General features: G+C 38.2%; 1 protein-coding gene across 3 annotated transcripts in view; it reads right to left on the reverse strand.

Moving 5' to 3' along the window:
• Nucleotides 1-24,692, reverse strand: part of zbtb20 (zinc finger and BTB domain containing 20) — a 53,695-nt gene that overhangs the window by 23,964 nt on the left and 5,039 nt on the right. The window contains exon 1 of one of the 3 annotated variants that reach the window (XM_056745691.1): nt 16,413-16,581. The exons of the other annotated variants lie outside the window; for them this stretch is intronic. The gene's annotated coding sequence lies outside the window, so the exon portion shown is untranslated. Of the gene's footprint in view, nt 1-16,412; nt 16,582-24,692 lie in introns of those variants that run through there. 3 annotated transcript variants of the gene reach the window in all.

A 24,692-nucleotide genomic window follows, 5' to 3' on the forward strand; every position in this document is an offset into this window, starting at 1 on the left:
TTTATTTTCACCAATATAACAACACAAAGTAACAACAAGAATAATGCATCCAGATATAAACGTGTTAAAAATCTATAATAATTCTAGAAATTATTGCTCTCTTACTAGAAACTAGTCTAAGGACACAAATTTAATGTTTTTTAGTAAAAAAAACGGATTCACTTTTGTTACGAAAAAAAATTCTGTGAATAAACTGGCAATATTTAATAAACTGCACATTGCAGTTCAATTCAGAAATGCAATTTTTGTAAACATGTTAAAAAAACATTTATTGCTGGTCATTAAGATATTTCCACAAACCTCCCTCCATCTATCACACAAGACAAACCAAATCTAATGTAAATCTATGAAAGAGGCGGTTGTGGCGATGCAACTTCCTGCACAGAGTCATGGAGACAGGAAGCAGTTTTCCTCCGCATTTCTGCACAGAGTGGACAAACTTCACCACCAATTACTGGGTTACTAGCGAAAGAGAAATGGTCTGCTCGCTGGGCCAGGTGTTATTATGGATGTGAGAGACTAGTCAGACGGTCACTGCCGCACCCATCCTCACCACACCACAACTGATAGCATTCCCATTCCAAACATACGCAACCTCTCTCTCTCTCTCTCTCTCTCGCTTTCAGAAGCCCAATAATTCATTTACTTCAGCAACTTAACTGTAAACAGCTAGGCCTATTTTCTTCATATAAATTTAGACTCGGATCACTCGGATAACTCATACACACTCTCCAGCTGTGTTGTGAATATTTCACAATTGATACGATTTGTGATGTCTGTCTGTGTGTATGTATGCAAATGTTTTCTATACATAGAATAGTCTAAATGACCTGCAATACTCTGCTAAAATGTCCATACTGCAAGAAATATCATATCCCACAATGCAATGCGCTTAACCTTGCATTTCATAGAGGAGAGGACACAGGAGGAAAGCAGCGATGGGCTTTATTAGTGAAGAAATAAAAATCATCATAATTCACCAAAGTTCATAATGACCACCAGTGCGACACTCTTATGCAAAGAAAACATATTTCCTATACATCAACTGTCGGTATACAAATAATTTAGTAATTAAGTCATTGAAAATACATATAGAATAACACAAAGTATATGTTTTATGATTTTACAATATATTGAATAATGCATAAGGGATTGCTGCTTTTCATATATTGAAAAATATAAGAATTTGGTTCTAATATATCCATTATGTATTATTTATTTACATTGCTATTGTTTCGTACACCGGACTGCCAAACAAGACCAACCCCAACAATACCTGAGTAAGAAAACGGTATAGAGGTGAAATAGGGAAGAAAATGGAGAGAATAATTATGGAGTGCTGGCGGGACGAGCAAACAAATGTCAACGTAACAACCCGGTAAGACACGAGAACGACGTGAACGCATGTCGGCAAAAAAATGACTCAGTACACAAACACCTCGGAAAACACACAGGACACAAGAGAGCATGACACGGAGACAGACAACGAACCCGTGAGCGTAACACAAGACACAGAGATGAGCGTCACAACCCTTAAACCTGGACAGACCACAGATGCTGGAATCCAGACACATTATTGCTCTGACAAGAAAGCGATTAATGACACGCAAGACAATCTGAAACCGTTGAACCCGAACAAAACCGAACATTTTTTAAAAGTGCAAAATGAAATACTAAATTATAAACGGACAAGACTGGGCCTTGACCATAACCCGGCATTGATACATCTAAATTTATCATTTACTTGACTCACGGTTTACAATTAATACAAAATATGTAATCCCAAAAATATTGGATTAAAAAGTACTGTTGTCAGGAAGTTGGTTGTGGAGAATAGGACTGCCACAGGGTTACAATGCATTTCTGACTGTTGGTTTATTAGCATGTCGATGAAGTATTAATGCTATTATTTATGTATTTTATGAGTGTGTGTCCAAACTACATATCCCATCATTCTCTGCATCAGAATACACAAATAAAGCATCATTTTTTATTTTACATGAAAAGCATTCTGTCTTTGTCAGGATGCAAAATACAAACAAAATTGTCCGATACACATAAATTTACTCTCTGAATTTGTAAGTAGGAACCTCCCAGAATGACTAATATACACAGGCGGTTCTCAAACGGCGGCACGCTGGGCTTAATATACATTTTGATTTATTTTGAAAGGCCTAACCTACATTCGAAACAAGAGGAGGACAGGCACAGCGCGACAGCGTCACATGAAATGTTACTAAAAGCTCCTGTGGAGACTTGATGACCCTTTACCATCCTTTAACTCGAGCGTTCTACCTTTTCCTCTCTCATTCCACCTCTTCTTTCATGCAGTGAGACGGTTTGTATGAGAGCCGCGTGTCATGTCCATGTTCTGGCCTTCGTGAATTTATTGGACCTCAGCAGGTCACATTCTCCTCTCAAACCCTGTTTCTCCCGCTCGTCTCCTCTTTCCCTCCCTACTCAGAGTTGCTGGTCTCCAGGACGGCAATATTTAAACATTTACTTTGAAAATGTATTCCTCTACAGATATAAATGCGTATAAATTGTAACTTATTTATTTAAGTGACACAAGTACTCTGGATTACCACGTCAACAAAAGCAGATTTTATTTCACTTGTTTCGACTATATACAAGAAAGTAGCAGGTGAAAGAAAGGCACTACAGTACTGGAAAAAAAATGTGAAAAAGAAATACGCTTCTTCAGACTTTGTCTACATTACTTTATCTATATTTTAAGGATTCATGGAAAATATCATTAAAACATCATGGACTATTTAAAAAAATAATTATAGTATATTTTTGATCTTGAATCAAACTGTTAGAAAAACATTTATGATATTTATTTTCCAACCAGAAATTCCATTCAGAATTCTTTCTGAATGGATTCTTTCTGAATTCTTTCTTTCTTTCGATGCACCACCTGGAGGTATGTAACATTTTTCGGGCGCTCAAAGCGATGTAACTTATTCATTGTTGCCTTTGCGCTATTAATATGAGATAGAACAAAAGTGTTTTAGCTTCAGCTCAAATCACGACACTTGTAACCATATAAGTCTGCTTGCAGCTATATTTATTATCGTCAGTCAATGCAACTAGTAATGTCACAGTTCAATTCTAGAGAACATTGTGTAACTGCGGTAAAATCAGTGTGACGTGGCAGTGAGTGCCTTATTTTACATGTTTAAAAAGGTTCTCATGTTATTCTAATGGTTAGCTGTAGTTCACCTCGGCAAGAACACGATCTTCGTCAAGAGCCGGGGAGAAATCAGTCATGTCATACGGCACTACGTTAGCGTTCATTTCACTTACTCAAACATAATGTTTGCTTCTAATATTTCACTGTGTCCTTAGAAGAGTTTGATGTTTGTTTCTTCCAATATTAGTTTTATTTACTCGTGCATATTTTCCATTGTATTTGCATGCCCCTGGCAGACGCCGCAGATGCATGCAATTAAGACAGTTTTTTTTCTTCTGAGATGCAACACTGAATTTCGCAGATAACCTTTTGCGCAAACAATGCACTCTTTGAATTCCCCAAATCTCATTTTGTTCTCGTGCACCCATCACTGAGACAAAAGTAGCGTTTTGTAGCTTGTTTCTTTTTTCTCCGTTTCAAATCACGCATGCAGTGAGGAGACGGTTTACGTTAAAAAATCATGAAAATAAACGTTTTGGACAAAAGGCTGCACACAGTCATGAATCCTGGTCTTTTCAGTCTGGAATGTACGAGCTGTTCTTTTTTGCCAGACCGCACCACATTTGCCTGATAGCTGTGTGTGTGTGTGTGTCTGCGTTGAGAGTTACCAGTAACCGTCAACACATGCCAGGTGCCAGCCGCTCCCTTCCTCACCAATCACTGTTGTCAACAAGTACAATCTATTATACGGTACACTCCGTGTCAATGGAAGATGTGTAAAAATGTGATTAAGATTGATTACGCTCCTCCAATACAGAAAAACCTCACATAGGGTTTGTTTCTGTCCTACAATGACCAGAATAAGAGAATCCCAAAACGCACCAGACGGCATCATCCATGTGTTTGTGGCAAAACTGAGACTAAGAAGAAATGATAAATGTGTAGGAAAATGTATTAAAAGTTAGGATTTTAATCCGATATTCTCTCACTATTTACTCACCCGCTTCGTTTCTAAAAAAGTCATCTTTCATACATACACACTGTCACAAAAAAATCCATTTATCATTAAAGCAATCCAAATGTCTCACGAAGCAAAACCATATGTTTTAAAGAAAAAGTAAACATTTGTATTTTCAGCTTATTTAAAGAAATGAAATCCAAATTTAGTAGGAAATACATCATCACGTCCAGTCATTTGGATTACTTTTATAATGAAGCTTTAACATTTAACAACTTATTTTGCTGCTGTCCTTCTGAAACCTTGTATCTCCAAATTTTGTGATTTGTATTTTTTGCCTCAATGTAAAGCATTACTATTAGTCACCTTTTATGTTTGTCACTTGGTTTCGCAAATATCTAACCAATAAAAAGTATTAAAAAAGTGCTTGTGAACTTTGACAAAACAGTGTGTACTAAGTTAAAAACTAGTGTTCTTTTCCATTTCCTGAAAAACATATTGCACAATATGACGACGTAAAATAATAATAAAAAAATGAAAAAACAATAAAAGCACTGTGTTCATATACATCGGGGATGGCATGAGGAGTGAGTCATTTTATTATATTTGTGAACTACTCCTTTAATGTCTAATGAAGTGCTCTCTGATTGGTCACATCTAATGTTATCTGCACCAGAGATTTTTAAGGTTGTGTTACATTGAACCCAGAGGGTTCAGAGGTCAATCGTCAAGCAAGGGAGACATTTATGTCCAGCGAAATCCATTTTGAGTCTGATGGGGTAATGGAGAGTATGAGGTGTGGTCAGACAATGGAGCAACGCCTCGGGTCCACAGTGGAAGTGGTGCAAGAGAGCAAAAAATAGACGACACGTGTTCTGTTGAAAAGTAAAGCAGAGGAGGAAAGAACAGGGCTGATGTCTAGTTCTGTCCGTCCACAAAATGACCACATGTTCACAAAACTACCATTTACTACTGTAACCCCCCGCCCCTACAATCTTCCCCCCTTGATTCTCAGACAAAATTTCACTCGACAAAGATCTCCGACACACGTTTACACGGTTACGACCTCCAACTGGAAGTAATCTCAGAAGCGATTTTTCACTCATTATCCGACATATTTCCTCAAAATGACTGAAATGAAAAATGATATCCTCAGCAGGTGGATCACGGCCCGAAAGCGGGTCACAGGTCTGTTGTGATCGGCTCGTGGACACAAAACGAGAGAAAACAAATACGAATATATAACGATAAATTTGTGAATTAAAGAAAGCCACAGAGATGTTATGTTACTCTGTACTTAAAAACGTTTAAAAAATACATCGACAAACACATTGACAAACATTTTCTTTTTAGTAGTGAGCCACATTAAGGTTCAGAAACACAACATGAACCGCACAACATAATATATGATCGCCACTTGAAGGGATAGTTCGACCAGAAATGAAAATGTAGAACACAAAAGAAGATATAAAAATGTTTCCTTGTAGAATTTTGCTTAATAAAATCCTCGTGACAATTTCCAAGAACACTTTTTAAGTAAAATTTGCTGCTATAATTCAAGTACAGTTTATTAACCAGAATAAAGTAAATTCTACTTATTAAATATATTTAGCTTTTGTTAAAATATCAGGCAATTGTTACTTAAAGTAAAAAAAATATTACGCAGAACAAAAACATGTGTCTATCTCAAACTTCACAGATCACTTTCATATTGTAATATATTATTTTTTCCAACATAGATGATCTGAAGTGAGAAGAGGCTGGTGCTCTCTGTACTAGCCTTAGCACAGATACTGCTCAATAAGTGAAATAACACACTTCAATACTGATATCGTGCCTCCCTTCTGAACAAAGGTAACAATTTAAAAAAAAAAATCTCCTAAATCTCAAAGATAAATCAATAAAAAACAAGTCTTTCTTTTTACTGAAAAGCACTTAAAATGACAGTTAATCTGGAAAATTAATCTCCTAATGCAGTCAGATGCAAAGCATGCTGGGAACGACAGATCAACTGCCAAGGTAGTTATATCTACAAAAATTTATGTAGTCTCAACACAAAATAAATAAGTAATCTTAATTTGACCAATTTAAATGGGTTTAACATAATAAAATGGAGCTGGATTCACTTAATAATTTGTCCAATTAAAGTTACTTAAACAAAATAATTAAAATCTTAACAAACAAAATGAGTTTTACGTTTTTTCAACTCCCGTTTTTTGTTAAAAACAGAAACATTATTATTAAGTATATTTTAATCATTTCTTTTTATAAAATCTACTAAGGCACATCACATTTTTTCAGTGTTGTTTTGTGTTCATACGATACAAGTCAATGGGGTTCTATGTTTGGTAGTCAACATTCTTTAAAATATCTTCTTTAGTGTTCTGCAGGAGATAGAAACTCGTACAGGTTTGACATGACATGAGGATGAATAAAAGATGACAGAATTCTCCAAAACCAGTTTAGAAACCACTGTTTTAAAAAGCAACATAGTTTTCATGAAGTCAGATAAAAAGCTACACAAGTTAATTAAATCTTCACTGGCCTTGGTCTTTATCACTTGAGGAGTCATCCGGAAACACCGTCTTTGCTCATTACCGTACCGTACAGTACAGAGGTGTTGATCGCACACTCTCTCATGTTGTGATAAAGAAAGCTGGGACACCTGTGATGTACAGTACCAGTCTACCCTCCGCCTGAGTTTTATCACAGTTCATGCCCTTCCGTTTCCATCAAAAATATTCACTCCCCATTTCAGCCATGAATCATGCATTGTGTAAGATAACGTTACAAAATGTCCATGACCTCCAGAACTCCGTGCTATAGGCCGCTCAGCGTTAACCCTTCGTGCACATTTCACAAACTTTCACTCAAATTTAACAACACAGAAAAGACGCATAAAGCATCCAGTAAATTGGTTTGCAGTCATGTGACGGCATTCTTCACTTAATTCCACGTCCTTGAAAAATTGTGAAACATCTAGTGAAACAACAAGTGAGCCAGCCGTCAATGAACTTTGAATGAAATAAAAGAAAAAGAAATAAACAGCTTCTGATTACTATTTTTGCAATGGCATCTAATGAAAACACCGCTCACATCATGATTTATAAAAATATAAAATCACATTAAATTTCCACTGCTCTTTTCTTTCAGAGCAGCAGACTCACAGTTTGTGTCCTCAAGTGACTTCACATTTGCCAACCAAATATCATTTCTGTGGGAAAAGATTACAAAACGACAACCTGTGTGGTACGCTTGAATACCACGTAACTGAAGAAAAAAAATTCTTAGAAAAAACTGCAACGTAGAAGTTGCAGATTAAAAGAGACCATTCACCCGAAAATGAAAATTCTGTCACCCTCATTTCTTTCTTCTGTAGAACACACAAGGAATTCTTTTAAAGAATGTTGGTCACCAAACAACAGCGGCACCCATTGACTTGCATTGGTTTTGTGTCCATACAATAGAAGTGAATGGGTACCAACATTCTTCAAAATATCTTCTTTTGTGTTCTGCGGAAGAAAGAAATTCATACAGGTTTGACATGCCAAGAGGACGATTATGCCTTGAAACATTTAAAAAATCTATTTGAAACGGGAAGCAGAAAAAAGCATAATGTGTCCTTTAAATGCTGTGAATTTGTTTTTTAATTAAATACATGCAATCATTTTTTTTTAAAGCGAAATATTAGGGATACACGATATATTAACGCTATATTGGTATCGGGTGATAAATGGTCATTTTTAATGTTATATATTATAGCCAATTAATCATAAATCATTTCCTATGATTAAACTTCTTCAGCTGCACGTTACTCACAGATAAAATCCAGTACAGTACTGTCTTTCTGTCGTGATCTTTCACTTTTGCTTCCAAAATGATCGGTTATCGTTATCAGCCAAAATTTACATATCGTTGCATCCCTTCTAAATATCCATTAAAAGTAGAGTATAACAAATAAAAAATAACAATACATTTTTTTTATAAAGTTGTGAAAAGGGACAAAAGTGCTGCCCTGATAAAAGAATCACCATACATCACCGTGTCACATTAAACACAACCGAGCGTGCAGCGTCTGCTTAATTCTGCTGTAACGGATGATTTAATACACAGCATTAAAACATCGCTGAACCTAAAAGACACAGACGCTAGAGTCATCATATACACACCATACAATAAAAGTTCAGTAGCATGTCAAATGTTCTGGTACGCAGGCGTATGATCCATGATGTGCCAAGGATCGAATTATGTAAATAAAAGCAACAGTCTACCCTTAATACATGTGACGACCTGTCTGATTGATTGTTTGACAGAAAATCATGTACACATGATGACAGTGACCCAAATCCATTGATTTTTGTTGATTTTAAAAGACATTAATTTAATAGACACACTGAAGGCAATGTAGATCAGACTGATATTAGTGTAGCCACAGCTGTCTCTTAGGTAAAGGAGGTCAGGACGGTTTTTACGACCACACCGAGCCAAACTATCGTATTGAATTGTAGATGGTGCGCAAGCTTTGGACATTTTCTAGAGAAAATATGCATTTGTGGTTACAAGGGTGTTGTTAGATGTGTTTTGAATATTCCGAAAAAATGCTGATAACCAAACAACACCGACTCCCATTGTTAACACAAAATCACGGGGACATTTCTCAAAATATCTTTTTTCTACAGAAGAGTCATGTTCAGGTTTCAACCATATGAGAGTGAACAAATGATGACAGAATTTTCATTTCTGGATGAGCTATCGCTTTTCAAGTGCTTTTCAAGATGCAGTCCAGTCGTGGCGTTCGGATCATAACCGTCAGTACACTCGTTAATTAGGAGCGGGATGCAAACGGGAGCCTGAAAAGTGACAAATTAACGCTAATGTAGTCTGAGATACATACTGTACTGCATATATTTCACGTGCGTCCTTTTGATCGCCGGCGGAATATATGCATGTGAATATAAATGACAGAGAACAGAGGCCTTGATCAAAGCCTTGTTCTCAGGATAAACAAAAAGCTGCTTTGTCTATACCATGCAGCGCCATCGATAGTACGGACAATGAATGCTTCATGCATATTGATACAGGCAGAGGAGGTAAACGTTTCCTGATAAAAAAAAACATGCACATGTGTGCAGCGAGACTTTAATAAAAGGAGCTCATTAGAGCGCGTAGTATGAAGATCTTTCAAAAGCTTTTTATGGGTACATTAGATGTAACGCACATAAAAGCTTCACAAAACACTCCATTAGCCCCTCGACTGTTTCATATGTTTCGAGCAGCGTAACATTACGTATACTTCTTCAATAAACAAATAAATACAGCTGGAGGGTTTCTGTGTAATTCAAAATGGCGGACAGGAAGCCGGGTTAGATGTCAGACTCGACATCTAAAGAGTGTGCTCACATGACCATAGGCCGAAGGAATCAAGTTAGTACCGCTTGAATATCTTTTGACCACTAGGTGGCGACGGCTTTAACTAGGGGTGCTCCGATCAGGGTTTTTTGAGCCGATCACCGATCCTCTAACACTGAAAGCTGTATCGGCCGATACCGATCACCGATTATAGGAGCTATTTGAAGCTTTCTCAGTACCAGAAGAGAAAGTGTCATGAATTAACTAAGGAATATTAGTAAGTAACATATTTGGTAACACTTTTCTTGAAGCATTTACGTATAATGCATTATAAAGAATTATTAAAGGGTAAAATGCATTATTAATATTCATAATGTGTGTTGTAATGCATTATATGTAGTTGTAAATAATTATAACCAATTTAAAATGTGTCGTGTTACAATGAATTGCGTAGTGTTGTAATGTATTAACTGTAATAACAACTATCTATTAGACATTACAATGCATTAAAATGTGCATTACACTGCTTGAAAACTACTTTTACAATAAATTAAACATACATGCTTCAAGGAAAGTGTTACCACATATTTTCATAAAACATAGCAGCATGTGACATGAGTCCCAGAAACCCTTTGTCTTCCACAGTATAAAGTGGCCATGATCAAAGCAAATTTATTACATTATTTTATCTGATAATATGATATTTCTTTATGCTTCTTACTGTCCTTGCAGTAGGGTTGATGCTTTATAAAATGTCTCTGTTACTGACAGCTGAGGAGAGGTTGCGCTAGACTTAGACTTCATTTATTTTCAATGTTTCTGTTGTCGGACATAAAATAATAATCTAATTACAAGCAAATGTTTATGTTCTTATGTCCATACAATAACAATGACAGGTGCCTGTAAAAGGTGTTTTGTACTCACAAGAAAGCTGTGGTTTGGTCATATGTGACCCTAGATCACGAAACCTTAAGGAGCACGGGAATATTTTTAGTTATAGTCAAAAATACATTGTATGGGTCAAAATGATCGAATTTTCTCATGTTCCATGAAGATATTTTGTAAATTCAATATACTAAATATATCAAAACTTTACTTTTTGTGAGTGGATGGCCATTAACTGGCTGGCTTTTATTAACAACTTCAAAGGCAATTTTCTCAATATTTTGAATATTTTGCACCCTCAGATTCCAGAGTTGTAAACGGGTATATCTCCGCCAGATATGATCATATCATGACAACTTATACATCAATAGAAAGCTTAATTATTCAGCTTTCAAATTATGTAAAAATCTTATTTTCCAAAAATGTACCCATAAGACTTCTTTTGTTGTCCGGCTTCACATATATGTGCTGCTTCACTGAACAGAGAAAACGCAGTTAGAGATATTTTTCCACTCCCTGAAAGCTATTATTAATACAAAAAGACGCTATTTTATGAAGTAAAAACTCTGTAAAGACGGCACCACAGCGCGCCTGTGTGTATGCGGGGAGTGATGGATGCATATATGCATCTCGAGTCTCTGTTGACCACATGCGCGTTTAGCAAAACTGAGCAGACATTTGAGAGTAAGATCATGAATAGAAACACACGTCACTTCGCGATAGTCTACCTCCTTCCGCTCACAATCACGTTCTTCACGATCACGTTCTAATGACACGAAATGATAAAAAGGGGAATTACAAATCGCCTTTATTGTAGTGCGTCAAAATGACGATTGCCATCAGATATTTCTATCACTGGTAGAACAAATGAATCTTCGGTTGACGCGATCTCTGCAGCCGAGTGGCGCTCAAGCTGCTGAACTACCCGCTCACTTTGCGCGAGGCTTACTTTGAAAACTACTTGCACTCCTTTACGTGACTAACCCTCAAACGTCTAAAGAGGTTGTTGGTGTAAAAATGTTTTGGGTGCTTCCCGCATCGTGGAATTCACATAGTACACACGTATCAGATTGATAAAGCATTGTCAATTTCACACACCTTGTAGAATTGCCTGACCGGTGAAGCCATTTTCATATCGCGTAAAATAAATGTCTCGTCAATTTTGCGTCATCTGATCGGCTTTTCTGGATCGGCCTTTTAGAGACCGCCGATCATACTTCCCAAATGATTATCGGCCGATTATGATCGGCAACCGATCAATCGGAGCACCTCTAGCTTTAACCTTAGCAGAAATCACTCAGGATGTGGTGGCAACAAATCAAGTTTTGCAATATGTCAATGCATTTGTATAATACGGCATTTAAATACAAAATTCAAAATGGCCGACGGTAAAATGTCCAAAATCTGTGCGCAGAAACCTCGCAAAGTCTTGCTTTGGTTATTTTGGCAAACTCACCTACAAATTCGTTGACGGCGCGTTCGAGAACGGTTTGGTGTGTCTTCAACAAAATTGTGAAGAATATCTCAAGAATTTCAAAATGGCATCAGGGAGTAATTAATGTATTAATTAAAGTATGAGTTCAGAAATAGGAGGAATAAACGATCCTGTTTCCAGGACAAAAGTTCAAAAGTTATTAGACTGTAAATAGTGAAACATTGGTGGAGTCCAAATTCCAATTTGCTACGGTAAATGCTGGCACTGTCCTTAATCCTTTCACCAAATCTCTAACCTACAGAAGAAAACCTTCCTATAATCCAGAGCCGCCATTAAAAGAAGCAAAATAATGAGCAGGCAAAGTAAAAACGACAGATGCTTGCACTCACCTTCCCACTAAATAAACTACCACACAAAAAAATATGCAACACTTATGGTTACCACCCAAATTTTCAAAGACCTTGATTCTGCAACGATTTCTCTTATTTGTTTTCATAAAAATTTCAAAAGTTTAATTAAAAGAAATTATACCAGACAATTCACATTACCAACATTGTTCCCTTTCATGTGATTTAAAGGGAACAAAAAAACTGAAAAGAAAAAGAAAAAAGAGAGGAATATGCGCTTGAATTCTAAAAAAGAAAATGTTATTAATTGCAAATTGAGTCATCAAAAAATGACAGTGTGATTATATTTTCTGGTTAAAGCCCAAAATTCAGATGTCAAATCAATAGTTTATGTGAGCAGGCCCTCATGTTGTAAAAAAGGTATCAATGTTTGAGGTACTACGTAGGTATGTCTTCAAACACATATTTTTACGGCATAATTAAAAATGTCCAAAAATTGGTCTTCCACAGGCCAGTTAAACAAAGTCCCGCCCCCAAACCCACGCCATTGGTTGCTGTGCTGTTGGGGAAAAAAACCCAAAGCAATGTTGTGGTGGAGCCCGAGAGACACGGTGCCCTTTTTGGGAAATCAATTAAACCGCAGCTTATTTACAGTATTGCTGTACGCACACATTAAACGGGAGATTAACATATATAACAACCAAACGACACACTTCATCTGTAAAAATCACCGAGAACAACATGAGAACGGCCATTTCTATCATTCTGGGACACGGCGCTGATCTGGGATTATTTCCGTTGTTTATCCTCTAAAGGATGGCACATATATCAACAGGGCGAAGGCTCGGAACAGTGGCATGCAAAATCACGAGTCTCCGGGGTGACACGAGGTGAAGGCTGGTAACAAAAGTACAGTGCACGTCCAGCATTACTGCCCCCCACACACACACACGGGCGGGCAGGCGTTCCTCTCCTCCACGCCTGGCCCACAGTGGGTGCACAGCAGCCGCCTGCTACCTGCCCAGAATTCTAATCAGTCCAGGGGTCTGTCTGTTCCCCCCGCCTCCCTCCGTCGTCTTATTCTCTCGCGCAACCTCACTCCACCCTCCCGCTCACCCCTCCGTCTCCTACCCGCCCTCCCTCTTTCTCTGCCTTGGACGAAAGGGGCCGATGATCCTTCAAAATTAATTAGATCCCTCCCCACCCCCTTTTTCATCCCCCCCAAAAAACGCCATTTTCCTCCACCCCTCGTTTTCCCTCAACCCAAAATCTCTCGTCGTGGAAAGGAAATCTCTGAGTTTTAACGCTGCGGCGTGTTGTCATCGATCGCCTACCCGCCTCTCTCTATACGTCTGCCGCTCGGTAAAGCGCGCTGTCAATATGTCCCTGGAGGTCAGTTCGTCTGGGGTAGACTCAGACGGCCGTGCCCCGCTGCCGTGACAAAGAGTAGAGGGCGAACGAGACGCACCAAATGAATAATAACGCAGAAGGACAGGGGAAAAGTAAGAAAGGGAGCCGTTTTCAGGTTAATCAGAGACGCTTTTTAATGAGGCGGCCATCTCATAAAGCATGCCGTGTGTGACTAGAAATCATTTTTATCAGGCGTAGGGGGGAGAGAGGGGGGAAACAAAGAGAGGGAGAGAGAGGAGGCAAGAAAAAAGGTGAGGGTGGGGTGTCGGGCAGGGAGAAGGAGGGAGAGGGGATTCTGGGAAAGGATGTCAAGCATCTGAATAATATAAATCTCAAATATGCAAATGTGACTTACAATGCTCGGCATTCACGCATTGTCCTGTGCCTCTGAGCCTGCTCTTTAATGGCACCCGGCAGAAACAATAAGAGCGAGAGGTGGTGACGAGAATATTTTTATAACCGTACCCAACTATCCTCCTATAAAATGTACGTGGACGCTGACCTGCTTTCCGACGAAATTCTAAACGCTTTCTATGTCACGCCATCCATACTGTTCATTTGTGTCTGTCAGAAGTGTCAAAGCTTTCTACTGTAGTGCGGTGAAAGTACAGTATGTTGACCCCCCAATATATCATACGAGAGAGGAACCAGAAATGAAAGTGACAGTGTCCATCTCTGTTTCTCCATTTTGGACGAGAATAATCTACAGCTAATGAATCACGTATACTCTCCGTGACATACTTTTTCTGGCTCGCAAGGTCAAATCACACAACGTCCTTTTTATGTAAACACACACACAACAGAATGCAACAATAGTGAGCACATTCCGTGATCCACAACATTAGATTTGCAAAACAACCCCTGACATCTCTCTTACAGGAAAATCAATACAAAACACAAGAACATACCTTTTTGAAAAATATATTTTCTATGTGTAGTCTCGCATTGACAGTTTGACAAAAATCTTATATCACGGTAAAGATACCGTACGGACCACTATACCACATGAATTCAACAAAAAGTTGCTATACGAACCAAAGCTATTTCCGTTTCTCATTGTACTTATTTTCTCTTGTCCTTTGGGACGTTGATGGATGCAAAACAAATGATTAGATTATTAACAAATAGATGCAAATGCATGTACAAAACATTTTCACACTATGTAATGTATGAGTCTGCAAAAAGTAATTGATTTGTTTAAAAAAAAAACAATGGTATGATTTCATATTTTAACCCTGATTGGATAAGCCCAGTCGCTATCGTAAACAGCAAAACATCATTTCAAAGTCATTTAACTTCATCACTTTTTGGTCGCTCGGCTTTCAATGTATAAGTGACGCTGCCTGTGATAAAAATAGCCATTTATATATATTTTTTTGATGAAACAATAGCTATTTAAATTCAGAATTTGTGTGTACTTGCTATTATTAAATTGTAACATTGTATATTGGCCAATTAAATATTGAAATATATTTTAAAAAATCTAAGACTATTTATTGGATGGTACGTCTGTTCAACGATTAATCGCGATTATTCGCATTCAGAATAAAAGTTTATGTTTACATAATAATATATGTCTGTGCTCTGTGCATATTTATTCAGCATTTATAAACACATACACATGTATGTTTAGGAAATATGTGGATGTATATATTTATATAAAATATGATTTAAATTAAATACTGTATAGACATTCATATTTCTTTAGATATTTTTCTCGATATGTACATGTGTTTCTAAATACAAAATGATTATGCTAAATACACAGACATACATTATGTAAAGACAAACTTTTATTGCGATTAATCACAGTAAATCCGAGAACAACCCTATAAAACTGCACTTTAGACCAACCACACCGACCAACTCAGATTCACTCTGTATACAACAAAGCTCTGGATTACAGTAGTCTAATTTATCTTACTGTCCTTTAAAATCAGACCAGGATAGAGAAACATTCCTGTTAAACCAGCAGCTAAATAATCAATCAATCTCTCGATTTAATTACTTTTACCCCAATTACATGAACCCTACAGCCTACAGGCATCAAAACACCTACACAGCACATCAGTAAAATGCAAAATGCTATTGCCATTTATGGAGAGCGGTAATTAAATACAGAAAGAAACGACGTCTAGAAGATATCATATATTTTCTGTTTTGTTAAGACGGGCCTGACATTTTCGACGAGAGAAAAATTTACATCCCAAACAATAGCAGGGGAGATGGCACATTCTGAAATTGCTCGCCATGATTCCCTGTTATCTAAAATCTACAAACACGCACACACACACACACACACACACACACACAAACACACACACATGAGGACATATTAGTAACACTGACTGCACACACACACACACACACACGCTCCGTCAGGGTCCGTTGAGGTGATGGTAAACTCAGCCTTAGGTTAGAGGGGTAAATTATGTTAGCATATAAATGCAGAGCAGACTGCATAAGCAACACAAAGACAGACAGTCCTAATGAATAAAATATCACTTTTGTCTTTTCTTTCTCTTTTTTCTGTGTGTGTGCAATACAGACATTCCTCAGACAAGCTAAAACAACGAACTGTAACCGGTCGCCAAATGAGATGGCAAAATACGTGCCGTCCTCCTGACGGCTTTCATTATTTATTTATTTATTTATTTAACTAGCGTTCATTTCGAGTTGAATAGGCTGCTTGGCTAAATGTGGAGCAACTGCTATTGGGAAAGCCTTTTAACGTGCAACAAACGCAGGATCCATATTAACTTGCACGCTGAGAAAGTCCTTTGGTTTTACGCAAAGTATTTCAAGCATTCATCAAATGTCAAACGTGAAGCGTAAACAGGGCATCAAAACACACGTTTCTGAAACAAGGGAAAACAAATGCTGTAAACAAACCTGCGTCCTGAACTGTTCAGACTGATCCCCAGTGAGCGCGCTGTCTCCCCGCGCATTTTTTTTTACACACAAACTACATGTGTGTAAAACTACACGAGGGCCTAGAAAAACATTGAGAGCTGCGCTCTTCCAGTCTCCACTCCTCTGCCGTCTTCTCAATGTCTGATTTCTCGATTGTGATTCTGGCACGTGAAAAACAAGGAAGTGAAACGCTGCGAGTCGAATTCTCCGCACTTCCTATACAACAACACGCCAGGGCCTGACCTGAAACGACCCGGCGCTCTTCTGGCGAGGTGCCAGGAAAGTCTTCCGGACTGAAGTTTATATTGTGCGTTTATGGCCTGCTGCCATCTGATCATAAAGTTACGCATGTTCCCGTTTCATCTCGAGTGCTCCTGCTTGTTTTGCTGTCAAATTAGTCCTGCTCCTCTTTCGTTTGCATACACTCATGCGTTTGTGATGAATTATGCAGGCTTTAGGGTTTGGGCCGGGGAGATTTTAGATTTTTAAGCCATACCAAACGATCGATACCACCCTCCTTTACTGGAACACAATGAGGAGCTTTCTTCAAATTGTAAAAACACGTTTCTAAACAGTATTAAGTTCTGTTAGTTGTCACTTAATAACAAGCACATTTCTACTGTACTTCTGCCAAAATACAGCTAATTGTTTCAACAGGTATCGGTATTCCATTAAACGCCCAGACTCATTCTTACCTCCACTGATGTGTGTTAAACATCCAACTGGTGTTGATTTCATTCATAATACTTTTAATGTTTTTTTTGCATTATATTCTGATTTGTTTGGTGAACACATTACTGCACTATTGATCTTGCTCGCTGGGATTTTGCGTCTCCTTTCAACTCCGATCGTGGCGATTGATACGAGCAATGAGAAAACACAATACCACGGTGCCACAAATATATGCAAGCTGTTTTGTTTTTAATTCGCTACTAATAATACGTATGGATAATCTGAGATGCTCTGTGACTTTCAGGCTGAACACATAACCCAGATTCTATTCTGCAGCATTATGTAAGACTGACTCGACAAGTCCAGTCCACATGTTTTTCATATTTGAACATTTAGAAATCATTTCTGTACGATGGATCATTTACAAGCGAAATCTTTTTTTTTTTATAAATTGAGATTGAATTTTCCCCATCCACAACATACACTGATTCACATTAAACTCTTCTTTTTTCTAGTGCATCTGTTGCATTTTTGCAAGCACCATCGGCTGTAGTAGTGCATTTACTATTTGGTGTAAAATTGTAAAAGAGGAGCCCTGTGAGAATCCTTTTTCCACGCATATTTAACTGAACACATCACAAAGCTGTTTAGAAGGTGGACCATTTGACTGTTCATGTGATGGTCTGCAAAATTATTTCAACCCTGGAGCAGATATTGGTACAATTACGGTCTTATCATGTTGGTACAGATGTCCATGGCAACTGCCAAATTTTAAGAGGGTGGGGGGGAGGCACGAGCAAAAGGGTGATTGCCGGTAGAAACAGGAAGTCATGAGAATCCTTTGGAAGATCAGTGCGAAGATACACCCACAGAGTTCACACTCGACCTCGATCTGGACCCTCGCTGCATGCCATCAATAAAGAAATGTCAAGCTTGAGATTAGAAATGATGCTTTGCTTTGGCGTGTATGGCTGTTTTGTACGTCTTTCGTTAGTCAAAGCAAACACACTTTAATCCGTAAAACTGGACCGTGATTCGCTTGGATTCTATGAAGCTGGTCTCCATTACTGTGAACTCTCGACGCGTAATCGGTACAAATAGTCATTTAATGCTGGAAACAGATTCGTCTATATGTGTTGTGGATACCGGGACAGCATACAACATTTTTTTCAATTTTCAATGACGTCAGAGGTTAAAATCTGACTTTTAATATTTCAACGGCGTTCACCCACTCAACGAAGACCACAAGTCTATGGGTTCTCAACACATCTTCTGTCAATATAAAATATTGATATTAAAAAATAAGTTTTAACAGGGGTGTAAACTCTCATTGAGGTCAATCTATATTCTATACAGAAAGCATATATGAATAATTAATTGCAATAAGTCAAGTCTCCGCCCCCTTTCTTCACCCCTTACGGAAGTAAAATGGGTTTCACACTGACTTACGCTACGACACAATGACATGTTTCTAAACACCATTATTAGTTAAGGCATTGTATAAGATATAAGCTTATGTTCACGTGATGGAAGCGGTCAAATATTGAACCTGTAGCGTGAACATGTTTCAAAGGCCACTTGCATATCCAATCTCTCTGGACGACTGCCATACCACAACTATAAAACCAACCTTCTCTCGTATTAAAGGGAAAGTTCACCTCATGCCATTCTAACCCTTACACTGAGAAAATATATTTTCAATATATTTTGTTTATGCTAAATTAGTTTTTTGCTCTGCATTTAATTTATTTATGTATGTATGCATGTTAGTTTAATGACTTGCACAAAAAAAGACTAGAAGGGGGTGCCATGCTTTTCAAAAGTCGGGGAACCACTGATTCAACCTGACATACTGTGCATGTTTACTACTGTCCACTGTTTTGTTGCTTAAAAATAAAATGAATCGTGTTCAAAGTTTTTTACCAAGATTTAAAAGAACACATTTTAAAGCTGTTTTACCGCGATATTTTGACTCAATGTTATCATAACGTCAACATCTTATACAGGCCTACTGTCAATCATCAAAATCATTTAATATACATTTGAAAATATACTGAATAATACATGACAATATAACATTACATTGAATAATACATAAGGAATAGCCGTTATTGAAAAATATAAGCACTTGTTGGGTCCAATATATGGAAATGCATTATTTAACACATTGCAATATATTTGCCAGTATTCACATACGTTTTTCTTTCATAAGGGAAACCTGTATGACTTTCTTCTTGAGCAAAACACAAAGAAGATGATCTGAGGAACGTCGATAACCAAACAACACTGAACCCCATTGACTTCCACTGGATGAACACAAAACCACTGAGACATTTCTCTAAATATCTTCTTTTGTGTTCCACTTAAGAAAGAGTCACGTACAGGTTTAAAATCACATGAGGGGGAATAAATGATGATGGTATTGGACTATTCCTTTAACTCGCGTGCCAACCTATATGTGCCAGGCAAGGACTAAGTGTTCAAGGGAGTGTATTCAAATAAACACTATGCACTCGCCCCCAAAAGTATCATAAGATAAAAGCCAATAAAAATACACAACATACTGCAATACTGTGTTAGCAGGCACTGTGTGCATACCTGTTGCTCTTATATTCACACTCACGTGCAATCCAACGGCGCAAACCTTTCGACTACTTTTCAACTTTCCATCTTTACTTACATACTTAAACAATGGTGTTGTTTGGGTAATAACTCCATTGAAGAATTCCCAGTCTGCCAAAACTCTGGTGTCAAAATATAAGGTCTTTAGAAACCTAACCCCGTCAGATTAATAACCGTGTTGCTATTGCAACGTGTTGGGACAGCCAGCAATTTCACAAGAGTTACGCAGAAACTGCCAAATTCTCATTAATGCTTTCCACCTCGTCGCAGAGTAAAGGAAGTGAATTAATTGCAAGTGTAAGCTGTAAAAAAACAGTAAATCTGAACAAATCTTTAAATGATCCTCAGTGTCAGGCCGCGCGTTATTATTTAAAACAGAAAATCTTCATCAAAATGTTTCTGCAGAGCCTACAGTGTTCCTACAGCCCAGCTAAACTTCATAACACATTTTTTCAACGGAGTGTCAATATCAGGGTGCACGCTCACGTGTTATTGTACAAACAATAAATGTATAAACGTCCACACATGTTTTATTTTTCCTGGGCTAGATACAACATATACTGCTGTTGAGGTACAAACGCCAGCACTGGCAACCACATTGGCACTGATGTAAAGATGCGTGCCTACTACAAAGTTTCACTATATATAAACATCATTCCATATGCTCCGTTTCTGTTCAACAGCGACCAGATTAAAAATAACAAAAATGATCAAAACTGATATTCGACTGGGTAGAATGTAACTTGGAAATACTTTGCTCCTCTGCCAAAATTGCCTTGGCAACAACAACTGTCCTGGCAACAGGTAGGTAGGTACACCTATGTGCACAGTTTTCAAGGCTACTCCTAATTTAAAACCTTCCCTCGGTTGTGCAGCTGTCCTCTTTAAGCCGGCCCAGTTCATACAGAGCCATAAAAACGTCGAGGGCTCTTTCCGAAACGGCCACATAATACGGATTAGATAAACAACGCCTGGATGGAGACGGAGCGGGAGGCCGGTTCACTCCCATCGGAAGCGCAGATGACGACATGCACGATGCAGAGCTCCTCTTTAAAATATTTACATTAAGAGTTACGTCCTTGCACGGCCGTGACCTTTGCCACTCGTAAACCGCTGTTTGTTCTTTCAGCTCTTTATTTGATCCTTTTGTGCCGATTGAAAGTCAACGCACGCCCACCGTGATCTGCATGTGTGTATGTATTTTTATAACAGTTGTGTCAAAAGCTCGGAACGCTCTTCCCGGAAACATGCTGTATTCGTGACCCAGCAGATCCTGCGCTGGTTTCATGCGCCACGTCTTTAGGAGACGCTCCTTGCCAGTAACAATAAAGACTTGTTAACTATGTGGAGTGCTAATGTGTTAAACAGCCTTTGTAGTAATAGCCATTACGCCGTCCCGCGTTTCGATTATGGGACCCTTAATTCTTCTCAGATCCCAATCGGGGAAAGCGATTCTCCAAAATGGAGGCCGTTGTACTTCTCAGCGCGGCGCTGCGCTGAAAAGCGTCTCCCTCCCTCGCCGGGCCCGTCTCATACGGCCCGGTTGTAAACAAATAAGAAGTAAACTTGGCCAAACTCTGAGAGAGAACTCTTTGACTACCTCTGCTTGTTTTTTTTTCATCCCTCGTTCGCAAACCATTTCCAGATATTTTCCTTCAGAAATGGCAGTGATCTCACTAAGACTTGTAGAAAACCATATGGGTGCCGGGGTTAGGCGAGGACACGCGAGCACCTTGGCAAACACACAACTTCCCTATTAGAATCCAAGATACATTTTTCACATCAGTGAAATGCCTGTGTACTCGTTTATGTGTTTAAAGAGATGTGCTGAAAAGAATCCTCATCCCTGTATTGTGCCCATAAAGTCACGTTTTGAAAGGATAGAACAGACGGACGGCTTTCTTTTGTTTGCGTGCGCAAAACAAACGTGAGAACAGACCTTGGAGAGGCATGCCGGGTGGCGAAAGTGTTTACGTTTCATGTGACATAAAAAAATAGATTCTACACTTTGTCGTGAGCGTGAAAGCAACAAATTGATCCTTTTTGCAAGAGAGAGAGAAAGAAAGAAAGAAAGAAAGAAAGAAAGAAAGAAAGAAAAGCCAAAAGGAAGAGATTCACCAAGTTAATGCTGCAACACATGACTGACAATTATGTATGCAAAAGGGCGGGCAGAGAGCGCTGGCACCCTCGCCGTGGAAAATCCCCATTGTACCAAAACAGCTCTTCTCGCAGAGGTAAAAGTTACAAGTTTGCCAGGTGAGCTCTAACCCTGGCTGCCTAAAACTGGTTCTCCCGAAGTGGGTGTGTGAATGAGATAGCGCGAGTATGTGACGCCGGGTCATCTGAGGTGAACAATGTACAGTGCTTTAGCCAAACCACTGCCGCTAGAAAAAAGCCTCACCGTTGGGGGTCATTCATGAGAAGTTAGCGCACGGCAAGGTGGAAAACACAAGGAAGGCTCTTTCACAACACGGAGGCAGCTGCCGTCCAAAGAAAAAGAAACTACAATTACACTTTTAGAGGAGCGGGCGTGCAAAAAACAAAAGGGGTCTCGACAGGACTTCGAGGCCTACGTTCAAAATTCCTTTCCCAGACTTTTTTGTGCGGTACGAACTATTCTTTCTATTCGGAGAAGCGTGAAAACGCGAAATACAGGAGAACGTCAGACTCTGCGGGTATCAAAGATCCGGTCCCCAAAGTCAAATAATTCCAGCGTTCTGGTGAGTCCAGTCAGCCATAACGCTGCGTTCTTAAAAATAGCGTAAAAATTAGAAAATCACTCATTGGGAATAACTCACACGCAAAAAAAAGAATGGAATAGAATTTATTCTTCTAAGATAAAGCCTAAGGGGAAGACGGGGAATGTTCAGCTCAATTAGGAAAAGTGGATAGCTCACTAATTCTGATAGATCTCTCAGATTAAATTGTCAAGTAATTACATTGCGAGCTTTCACTAAAAGGAAAAATACAGAACTTTACAACCCAATTATGACCCAATTCAAAATGTTGTCTACGTTCTCAAGGGCTAACGCGATAATTTAATCGCAAAAGTACGACGGTTTCATTTTTGCTTTGTATAGCCGAAGCAGGACCAGATATCCCTAAACCATCGGTGGAAATTTGTTCTGCAATCAGCTGTATACAATTCAAATTAATTCCACATTGACATCCCTCAAATGGGCCCGTTCACATCGCCAGCCAGATTTGGGCCTGTCCAGTGACCCAACAAACTTTCGACCAATGAGAGACGAGTGTCGCGTAATCACATTAATCCTAAAAACTAAATAAAAAATGTAGTTATGTCAAATATTAATCACATCCAGAATAAACGTTTATGTCTACATAATATATGTCTGTGTACTGTGTATATTAATTTTGTATTTATAAAAACATACACATATGAAAACACGTAAATGTATTTATATTTTCCCACAATTTTAATTATATACAAATCTTAAAATTGTTTTTATATTTATATGCATGTATGTGTATGTTTTTATAAAATCCAAAATAAATATGCACAGTACATGTGTACATGTTATGTGAAATCAAACTTTTATTCTGGATGCGATTAATCGCGATTAATCGTTTGACAGCCCTATAAAATTATGTGTGGACAAAATGTCTCTGAGGGCGCATGTACATGTATGACGCACAACACGACTTGAAGAGGAGTTCAATTTCAGCCATATTAATTAAGATTCCAATTTCGTTCATGACCGTTACTATGGCAACCACGACACAGCAACACCTAAAAGAAGGACATTCGACAACACACAGCAACAAAATCTGGCTTAAAGGGAACCTTGGGTATGGAGAGAAGTAAAGCTTAATATATTAACAGTGGCATTAACTTTATAAATGTGAAATTAAAAAACAGTGTAACAGTCACAGTATTCATAAACTTTTTTATTTAATGTACCCGGAGGCCGGCATTTTTTTGCATTAAAATCCTTGACGTCAACTGGATGCAACCTAAACCAGTTCTCTTAACGCTAGAGCGAAGCACACATGTTTCCCATATTTACCAGTAAAGTATGAGACAGCAAACATAAGATCAGATATATAAATACACAGGGACAGTAGGTGGCGGTATGTCCTCTTGGCACAAGCCAGCCTGCCTGCCATAAAAGAAGAACGCTTTCAGTATCAGTAAGCGTCTGTTCAAGATAAATGTGCATTAAATCATAGTTTTGAATGACCATCATTAAACTTTAAGACATTAAAGACTATTTAAGACAACAGCATCCACCATAATCTTATACTTTATACATTATGAGAATATACTGACAAACACAATAATAAGATACTTGCGGTTTGGTTATTCGTCAGCTAACATTAATGACAGAGAGAGACAATAACGTTAGGCTACATCAAAAAGTCAAAATCTGGAAAAAATGCATTTTATAATGGCTGAAAACATGGTGTACATAATAAAATTTGAGATGATTTAGGATATTAATATGTTTGTTTGTATTGTTTCTGACCAACAATATTAAAATCTACACCAAATAGCGTCTTATATTCTGTCTATATTATTTTAGCAATATTAATATATATATATTATCCTACAGCACCTTATATTTACTAAAGAACTGATTAGTGTGTCTGTGTTCAGTTTGGCTGCCTGTGCGTGCAACCATTACACGTCATCGAAAGAGAACATGGCTGCCTTCTTAGGTTAAAAAATGAGGATTACATTTATTTATTCTTTAAAGAATTCACTCTATGCGGGGCCAATTCCGCATTTAGGCTCAGTTGTTTAGCTTCAAGCATGCTTACCATTGCGTCCTTACAACCAATGCTTGCCTAGTGTTTTAATGAGCTGCCGTTAGGACACAGCAATATTGAGACATCGCACCTTCACGACGAAGGTATTTAAAGCTTCTTGAACTCATAACTAGAACGATGTAATGATAAAATATATAAAACATGTTTGCAACAAAAGTTAATATATACTGTATA

This window comes from Triplophysa dalaica, chromosome 4, assembly GCF_015846415.1.
Source record: "Triplophysa dalaica isolate WHDGS20190420 chromosome 4, ASM1584641v1, whole genome shotgun sequence".
NCBI classification, from domain to species: Eukaryota; Metazoa; Chordata; class Actinopteri; order Cypriniformes; family Nemacheilidae; genus Triplophysa; species Triplophysa dalaica.